General features: G+C 38.4%; 1 protein-coding gene across 1 annotated transcript in view; it reads left to right on the top strand.

Annotated features, from left to right (window-relative positions):
• brinp2 (bone morphogenetic protein/retinoic acid inducible neural-specific 2) overlaps nucleotides 1-10196 on the top strand; it is a gene marked incomplete at its 5' end in the record, with an annotated part of 239201 nt that overhangs the window by 9478 nt on the left and 219527 nt on the right.

Below are 10196 nucleotides of genomic sequence, written 5' to 3'. Positions count from 1 at the left end.
TATATATACTGTATGTGTGTGTGTGTGTGTGTGTGTGTGTGTGTGTGTGTGTGTGTGTGTGTGTGTGTGTGTGTGTGTACGACTCAAACTGCTGCAAATTGATCCTCTGCGAGCCTCAATATGAATTGAACAATAGCATTGCTTTTTGGTTGTAACCTTAGTAGTAGTGGTGACCTAATTGTTATTGTAAGCTGCGGCCACAATGCAAAGCCTTTTGAACCTTCTTGTTCTTGCAAAGTCAATAAAACTGCATCCTCTGGGGTGGGAAAAAGCAGAGGGATTGAACAATAACCCTCAACACCAGTATCATGGCTTCTGCTCCAATTTGCTTGCTTTGCTTTGCTTGTCTCTTTGTACATCAAAGTGCTCTTCTTGTTTTAAAGAGAAGCCTCCTGCATCCCCGTGTGGGCGTAACGGGAGAAGGGATGTGGACAACCGTCCTGAGTGAGCAGTGCAAGCGCTCAATTGTTCCCCATATGTACATTAATCCTGAGCCAGGCTCCGACATGAGCCGCAGCAGTCTAAAGTCTTGCTGACATTTCAATCTACACAGGGGGTAGGGAGTCAGGGGGCATTTGGGTGTTATATGTTAGSCTTGTGGGTGGGGTGGGTTTAATACCCTTTTTTACTACTATGTGAAAGGGGGAGAAATGCTTCTTTTTTATTTAATCCACTGAGGATTTTCGTTTTCTTTCTCTCACTCGCTCTCTCTCTCTCTCTTTTTTTTTTGTAAGCGGCTTCCAAATATTGTTTTGGACTAAGCTGTTAAGTAATGTGGAAAAATGTGTCTCATTAATGAGTTTTTCTTTGTAAAAAAAGTGTGTTGGGGGATTGTTCGGTTTTCATAAGGCAAAAAATAAAAATAAAAAATTAAATAAAAGCATGCTTCGCAGATGTGTTTTCAGGAATGTCAGACTCAAAAATAGCTGCTTTCTCACTATGGTTCTGTAAATAAACCAAATTACAAGACTCTTGGAAAAAAATGGGAAAAGTTGAATTTCACAGAGGAGTTTTGAATATGTTTGTCACCTTAAAAATATGCACCCCGAGACTTGGTTTTAAAATAAGACATGATTTTAGAGCAGAAAGCAGCAAAATCGACTGGATAAACTCCAGATCCGATAAAATACTTTGAAAAAATATAAACAGATTTCAGGTAGATTTATGGAAGATCTGATATTATATGCAGTGTTGTTTTATGGAATTTTTGATGATTATGATGCTGATCATATAGGGCACAGTTGAGTTTACTAAATCCATTGTAAAACTACAAAAAGGGCTGTCCTAATTCTCTGACTTTTTGTCAGATAGTCTGGAATATTTTACTTTTGTTAAATTAATTTTTAGCAAAATTAACTTATCCACAATATACAATTTTCAACATTCACATGCCTTTTGCAATTTATCCACTAAGTGGTTTTAAAAGCATTGTAAATAAAAACCTCTAAGCCTTTTAATCCTGTGGGCAACAGAAATGAAGTGAACAGAGTTGCCTCTGGCTGCTCCAAAATGTACAGGGCCAGCCGAAGGTGATACCTCTTTGAAAACACTGCATTTTTTTAAACATGAAGACATGGTGCTGTTCTTCCCCAAAGTTTTGACCTCATTTTGGATAATCYTTGATTTTCAGATCCACCCTAGCAGCCCGGGGAACATTTAAGTTGAAAAGCTGTTTATAGGACATGTTACATGTTCATAGATGCCTATAGGCTAAAACTGGTCTACATTTGGTCTAAAAGAGAAAAAAAATGTTTTAAAAAGACGTTTGCCTGTCTTTTTGACATCAATGTGTTTAAATGAATATCTCTTAATGGCATTGAAAAAAAACATCTAATTGAAACTTAGACATCTGCTAAATTTAATTTTAGACCAAATATTAACCAGATTTGGATTAAACATCTTTGACCTGTTTAGATGCCTTTTTAGATGTCAAAATGTTTAAATGGATACTTCTAAAAGATGTTGAAACAAGCTGACATTTAGACATTTGTTAAACTTTCACCTTTATGAGTTGAAGGATATTGCCTAAAAAAAGAATCACAAATAATTGTGCCATTCAGACGATATTATGGCAATTAATAGACGAGCACTTCAGTGTTTCCCCTACCATTATACAGCCCCCCCCCCTCCCTGCCAACTAGACAGCCAGCCCCTCTAAGAATTTTATTTAAATAAGTCCAGATCAAGTCCAGAGCTATTTTTTTGCGCCCCTCCATATCCACCTCTCGCCAAACTAGGGGAAAAAAAGATGGCGCAGAGCGAGGCTGAGCGCTATCTGTGGTCCTCACAAAGATAGGAAGACGTGTGTGTGTGTGCGCACGATGAAAACTCTGCTTTTAATCACGTAGCACCGATGCGACAACTTTGCAAGCTACTTTTTCTTTCTTTAAAATAAAATGTGACAGGTGAAACCACAGCACTGTTACCTTATCAATAATTTATAATCACCAACACAGACCCCATGTGCGACCAGGTTCCCGCGAGTCCGTTCATGTTCTATAAATAGCGCAGATCAGCATCTGTAATGGTCCTCAACTTTGAAAAAAGTAACCAGAGTAGTTTGTAAACTCAAATCCAGACAGAATCAGCTGCTGTACAGGTCCTGCTGGACTCAAACATCGAGCTGAGCGCTCCTCTCCCCTCCTCTGTCACACACTGCAGGTCAGACAGACAGTCCCGTTCAGGAGCATTAACCCTTAAGGGCCCAGATAAAAATCGGTCTTTAAAATGTGGTAAATAAATTATTTTCAGTGACTGAGAGGAAGTTTGTTTGATAGTTGCATAATTGCATTGTCTAAATGTTATCCTTTATATCTACAAGAGAGTTCTAATTCTTAGAAAGGATATGATTTGAGTTTTTTTAACTAATAATATTTTATTCAAAACATGTTACAGAAGTCATAAGAAGCAGGTTTATTTTGAACAAACATTACAAACGTGTTCATTCCTACAAAACTGTCAAATATATTTACAAACAACACTAAACTGATTCAGATTAACATGAAATAAATCATGTTTTATAATTAAGTGTCTGTTTCCTGCTATAAAGAAAAATCCTCCTCCTGTCCTCCTTGTTCCTAATCAGGGTCAGGGTGGGGCTGGAACCTGTCCTCGCTGCCTTTGGGTGAAGGCAGGGGACACCTGAACAGGTCTCCAGTTCACCAGAGACACCTGGACAGGTCTCCAGTTCACCAGAGACACCTGGACAGGTCTCCAGTTCACCAGAGACACCTGGACAGGTCTCCAGTCTCCACCAGAGACACCTGGACAGGTCTCCAGTTCACCAGAGACACCTGGACAGGTCTCCAGTCTCCATCAGGGACACAAAAGACACAATCAACCATCCACACTCTGTCACACCTAGAGTCACACAGAAGAGCTCCAGAAGRTTTCAAACTGAGAACTCTGGACTCAGATCATCTGCTGCACACAGTTCTGATCACTTATTATCAATAAGAATTTGCTACGATAAATTATTATTAATAATTATCATGAGGAGTCCTTAACTTTAGGATGTAGTTAGGCAATTAAATATTCATGTATGTGTAAATTATTACCATAATTGAAGGTGAGTCATGTAAATTTAGGCTTTCATAAAACAAGCAGCGTAGAGACCAATTTCCTAGGGGAAACACTGCACTTGCATGTCTAAGWTTCTAAATCAGTTACCCTGTTCTAAAATTATACTTACAAATCATCAGTCAAAATAACTTCTTCATTTTAACAGCCATGGCCCACCCCACCTTATCTCTTTTCAGTTCTTTGCTGTTTGTAAGGGACAGATTTTCTGAGTTCATTGTGGATTCTCAGCTGACAATATTCACGGGWGGAGAGTTTGTTGTAGCAAATGTTGCCTCGGTCTGCATTTTCTGGCTTTCCTCGCATTTTGGTTTATGGTGGTGTTTCAGGTTTTTAAACAAATTCAGAGTGTTAGTGTTAGCTCTGCATTGGCTTCMTGCAGCCTTCCACCTTTCTACCACACATGCATGCTTTATAGCGTGCCGCACATAGAAATACATCATCACACAGCAATAACCGCAGTCACTCCCAAATATTAATTGGTGACAGTTTTTCTAAAATATACAATAACGAACGATACAATTTTTCCCAAATTTGCATCCAATAAAGACCAGTTTTAGTTTCTGAATAGTTTCTTTCAACCAAACTGTTCAGTAGGAAGGATTGTGCACATTGTTACAAACACTCATCATTTAGGAATGTGATTTGTCTTCTAAAGACTAATATTTGAGCTTACAATACTGAAATTTTTTTGGCTATTTTGGATCACTTTGCTAGACAACAGCCACTTACTGTTTATTGCTTCAAATTATGATGGTACTTAAGCTAAATACTGATTATTAATGTGCTGACACTTTTTTGTGCTGACAAAGATTTAAGAATTCTAAAGGTGTAAACTTTAGGAGGCCCTTATGATTTCACTTTAACTGTCAGCCTCCAAGACCTTGATGGCAGATTCTTGACTTGTAAAAGCCCATAAAATTCACGATTTATCTTCCTTCAGGCCACCGTTAGAAGATCCTCACCACTGCTGAGCTCTGATGGTCTTTACACATTTACTCTGTATTCAACATAACATGAAATCCTACTGGCACACTTTGATACTTATCTTCTTACACATTAAATATTCAGTGGTCATATTGTTTTGGCTCAGAAGTGTTAATACAAACAAACAATATTTTTAAATAAATTAGACAGTGTTCCCTTTTTAACCATAATAAACTCTTTATCAAACCATGCAGAAGCTTCATAATGACCCATTTATTTGAATCAGGTGTTTTGCTGCAGAGAAACGTGAAACATGCAGCACAAGGCAGCCAAAGAATGCTGTCCCGAAGCCATATTTCTTCTTTTTTCGTCTACAAAAAAAGTTGCTAAAAAAACAAAACAAAACAAAACAAAACAAAACAAAACAAAAAAAAAAAAACACTTGAGCGCTTGTGAATCTGAGGATTTTCTTTTTGCAAAACAGAGCAGACAGGCAGCCATGTTTACTTACCCCGTTGCTTTCCCATATCTGTCAGCGAATCGCTCAAAACAGGCACTCATTTGCATAAAAATGTGGAGCATTGTGGCTTTAAGCTCATGTATAATTGATGCCGAGTGTAAAACTTGTCACCCAGGTCCTTGTGTGACGCTAGGAGAGGGAACATTAAGGAACACCAAACCCTCTCAGCTCCGAAGCAGTTTATTTTTCATGAGCTTAACTTGCTCTGCAGAGTCTGACGAGTGCGAGAGAATCCCCCCCNCCTTCCATTCATCCAATTTCCCCCCTTTTAGCCTCTCCTCCGCTTCCCGAAAATGATTAGAAAAGGCGTTCGGTGTGTCGAGAAATACAACGATCATATGTTGCCGCATTGATCTACGTATTGAGCTATATCATCTGGATTCATTGGCTCTGACATCCAAACTCCCCACATTGATTTTTACTGTTGCTGTTAAAGGAGATTTACCCCCTCACCCCACACCCCCGACCTCCACCTATCGCCGTCCACTCGTGAAAGATTCACACTCAGCTGTAAGTCAGACAGGTTTTGCTGCAGAAGTGWACCAATTGTACTTCCCTGAATCATTGTATGAGAATTTATGTGCTCGGTGCTCGCTAAGCATCAACTTAGTTTTCATAATAAGAGAAAAGAGAGACAGTGGGGCTTGYGGGGGGTGGGGGCTGTAGGAGAACTCGTGGAGAACAGGCCCATTCACATTATTACTTTATATCCACGCCGCTTAACACCATGGATTCAGGGCAGGAAGATTTGGAGGCCAAGTAAAGGAAAAGAAATCAGGTCAAACAGCATGAATTCACCTTGTCTCCCACRTCAGCAACATATTCCCTTTGCCCCCCCCCCCCAGAATACATTTTCAAAGCACTGTCCTTATTCCCCTCAGATCGAGCGGGTTGCATCAAAATGGAGTGAGGTAGAACGGTTGGATATGATTATTAAAAACCTATCACACGACCGCTTTGGTCCAAATATATTACAGCTTCTGGGGAAAMTAGATAGTAGCGTCCTTGCCCGTTTCAACGTGTCATCCCTGAGCCCCCCCCAGCTGGAAGCACGTGTCGCAGTGCTTACATACGTGGAATGCTGGAGACGTAGAAGCCGTGGAGGCGAAAATATCGATAGGAGAAATGACATCCTTCAACAGCTGCCAACAAGGCGTGAAGGTGCCTGAAGCAGGGCAGAATTTGAATTCAGAGCGGCACAGATGTGAAGATTAGAACAGCTGTAAACCAAGTTTACAACATAGACTAGAATTTGAGATGAATAACTTTTACCTGTGTGTGTCTGTCTGTTCCCAAATATCTCATAAACTACTGGAAAAAAAATTTAATGAAACGTCTAGAAATTATTTGTATTGAATGCTATCAGGGGATTTTATTTCACTTTTTAATGCTTTGCAATTAGCCMAGACAGGTTTGAAATTCACAGCAGCAGCTTTGTGTTCATCATTAAACCCTGTTGAAACACAAAAACTGGACGCTTTATCAACCTATCTTGTTTTGTTATGGCGAAATGTGATATTAAACTGTCTGAAAGTCCTCCAAGTGAAGAAAATGAGTTCCAAATTGCTGTCTTTATCAATTTTATTTATGTTGTTAAGAAGCATTTTCCCTATTTTTCTTTGGCTTGTTTTCAGAGAAGTTAAAGCTCCAAACATGTCTGGCTTGCTTCACATACTTGACTTCATTTTCTTGATTTTGGAGAAAGCTCTCCAAAGTGCCAKCTAATAGTGCACTTGCATTTTAACCCTCGCCTCACATTTTGACTAACTCGTCACGGAGTCGGTTCTGAAGCAATGATTTGAAGAAGCAATTCTCTAATGTGCTTTTACTCTGCAGTATCAGTGTGATTTGATGTGTTTAAATTTAAAATAAAAAAAATAATTTCCATTTAAGGTAATGCCAATAAACATTGAAGTGGTTTGGCTAATACAATCGCAGGCAGATGTTAAAGATGAGCGGGGTTGAAATGTTGCTTCGAGTGGCTTCTGAAGAAGAAAGCAAAGCAAAGTTCCAGACAGGAGCATGAATAATCTGTTTTACATCAAGTTTAATTTCCTTTAACATACTAAGGAATCAGTGTTGCAGATTGTTTAATGTTACTTTGTTCATGTTAATAAGGCACCGCTAATCAAGAGCACAGTTTCCATAGTGATGCAACTCCCTTTGATTTACTCTACTGCCTTCAACATCCAGATGTACCACATCTGAGAGCCCAGTGACAGCGTCTGACCTGGTTTTTGCCACTCAGGCCAAATCAAGAAGTGGGGCTGTTGTGCTTCTAAAATATTTACCATTGAAACAGCGATGTCTGCTCTTAATATATATTTTTAATTGGTTTTCTTAGAAGCTTTTCTTTAAGAGCTTCACTTGCTCCTCTTGCAGTTTTGCTCAGAAACAACAGTTTTAATGAGCRCGAATAGATGCTCGGGCTTGTTTGTGACTCACAGGGCTTTGTTATGTTGGTGTCACGAGTAGCGACACCACTCGGACCACCAGGAAATACTTGTTTTTTTTTTTTCTGCTCACACTTGTATTGGAAGTGGGAGTGTAGTGGATCGGGACTGTAGTTTCACAGGAACAAGTCACCTTCAAATTTTGGTTGTCGCCTACTGTTTTCTTGTTTAATTGGTGACACCAAACTGGCACAGGAGTGGGTGGAATTGATTGTCTGACTGTGTAGATTGGACCAGTGACTCTTGTTTTCTGCACTAAAGAAAGCTGGAGCAGGCACCATGCTGTGACCCTTGACATCTTAACATGTACTTTGGTGAAAGTCTGTTATTTTTCTACATACTGACTTTATTTTTCTACTGTAAGCTCAAAAGCATTAACTGAATCATGGACAGAACTTTTAAGTTTATTACATAAATAAAATAATCAAAGCTACTTATTTACAAGCAAGTTTATATAGTGTTATAATGYATTTGAGGTTTGGATCGCAGCCTTGTCTCTTTGTAGCAAAGAAAAGTGAATAAAACCAACTAGTGTGGTTCTACTTCTAAACTTAATTAACTTGCTTACTAAGCTAATTAAATACATAGACAGCACCTTCAAATAATACTACACAACTTCTATTTTATGCCAGGTTTTTCTTTTAACATATGGTGAAGATACATCATTGTGAAGCATTTGGGAAACTGTGTTGATTTCTGGAGATTATCTCAAGCTTTTCTACTGTTTTATGACCTACAGCTGGTTCCTAATTTTAWTTTTGGGGACAACTGGTTTCAATCTCATTTCAACATCATTGYCATCATTTCTGGCACCACAAAGCTTTGGTTTCTGTATCACTAAACTTTAAATAATAAAATTAATAAAACAGAAACAAACAAACAAACAAAAAAACTCTGGTTGACCTAATGATAGATGATTAGACTGATGCTGCTTTTAGTAAATCAAACAATCCCCAGAGCCATAGTTTTATCCAATCAGAGCAGAGTAGGGYGGGTCTTTCTGATGTGAGGCCTGGTTCAGCAGAGAGACGGTCTGCAGGTGAAAGCACAGATTACCCTACAGCTCCTGTTCTGAGCGAGCCGAACCCCTCCTCTATAACTTTGCTCCTGAGCTACCCAGGACTTTGATATCAATTTGACTAAAAATAATTAATTAAATTTTAAAAAATCAATCAAAGATATGTATTTTTCTTTTTCTTTTATTTTTTTTTGCTTTAACTCATGTTACCTTTTCAAATTTTGAATAAAAATTTAAAAACATCTTCCCCTTTGGCACTCTAACTTATGGCTTAAATCGTGACCCAATTACACAAAACTAATACTGTCTGTCAGAATTTTAGATTTTTTTATAAAATAAAAGAACGTTAAATCAAAAATCATTCAAACCGATGATTGTAAATTACCATTTTCTGTGGTCTGTAATGATATAAGCAGTCTGCTCTAAAGCCTATTGATTTCATTCACACTTTATCAATAGTGTAATCTTTTATCAGACTTCACCTAAATAAAAAATATATTTGCCCCACACTGACACCTGGCTTGTTAAAGAAAGCTGTTTTTGATTAAAAAAAATAAAAATAAGAAAATATATTTTAATACATTTTAAAGTTGTCTTATCCCCCCTTTTATTTTCCTTGACTTTTCATTGAAAATAAGCAGTGTTTCCAACTTTSCCCTTTTCAGAATGTCAATTGTGATGACCTGAATTTGACACAATGTATGATTGCAGTATGTAAAAGAAAAAAAGCTAAAATGATCATCAAAAATAAATAAATAAAATGAGAGTTTTTTGGCAGTGGTAAATTTTTCTAGCAAAGTCGAGTCTTTTATCTCTGTTCAGGAATTGGTGGATAGTTCTGTCTGTGATAAAATGCCCTTGAGAAAGTTACAGAAGCCAAAACTSTTTTGGATAAGAGCACTTCCAATARAAGTGGRAAGAGTCAAAACTGCAAACAAATGTTAAAGTGAAGGTAATTTTATCTAATTTATTTGTAGCATAACAAGGTCAAAAATGCCTTTAGGCTAATGCAGTCTAATCACATTGTATTGAATGTCCTCCTGCTGTGTTTAAGACATTATCCTGAACCCATTATAGTAAAAAAATGTTGTTCTTTTTCTCCTGATACTTTCATTTCTACCAGTATCAKAAGTCATTCCAAGTTAGTGGCTTTGCTTTCAGCTTGGCACCTCGGCTGATCCCGGCAGTCAGCTGTGATGTGCCAACACCACTGAATAGCTTTAACGGGATTGGACCCTCGCCTCGACAGTGACGTACTAAGCCAGTCAGGGTCACTAACAGCATCCCATAAAAGAAGATATCCGTTCTTAATGAAGTCATACATCACATTTAGCATATGGTTAAATTAGAGGCTTCACAGAGATTATTGAGATTATATTATCTAAGAGCATTCATTAGCAAAGCCCGACTACCCCCGCCCCCCCATCTGACTCAACGCTGTGAGGGGATTTGTTGGGATTGACTGAGAGCGATCTGTGCGCTGAAGGAGAAGTAGTCACTGCTAATGTGGGGGATGTGGTTTAGACACTTTGGTCGGTGTATGTTTAATTTTGAAAATGTGCAGTTTGACTGTGGGCGTGCACAAATCTGCATCTGTAAGCAGCAGAGCCGGCAGAATTTTAGCTCCCACATGTTCCTGTGTTTGCTAGTGTGTGTGTGTGTGTGTGTGTGTGTGTGTGTGTGTGTGTGTGTGTGTGTG

Source organism: Austrofundulus limnaeus, unplaced genomic scaffold (assembly GCF_001266775.1).
Source record: "Austrofundulus limnaeus strain Quisiro unplaced genomic scaffold, Austrofundulus_limnaeus-1.0 Scaffold24, whole genome shotgun sequence".
In the NCBI taxonomy this organism is placed as follows: Eukaryota; Metazoa; Chordata; class Actinopteri; order Cyprinodontiformes; family Rivulidae; genus Austrofundulus; species Austrofundulus limnaeus.
The sequence above is the reverse complement of the archived record's forward strand: the minus strand, read 5'-3'. Positions and strand labels throughout refer to the sequence as shown.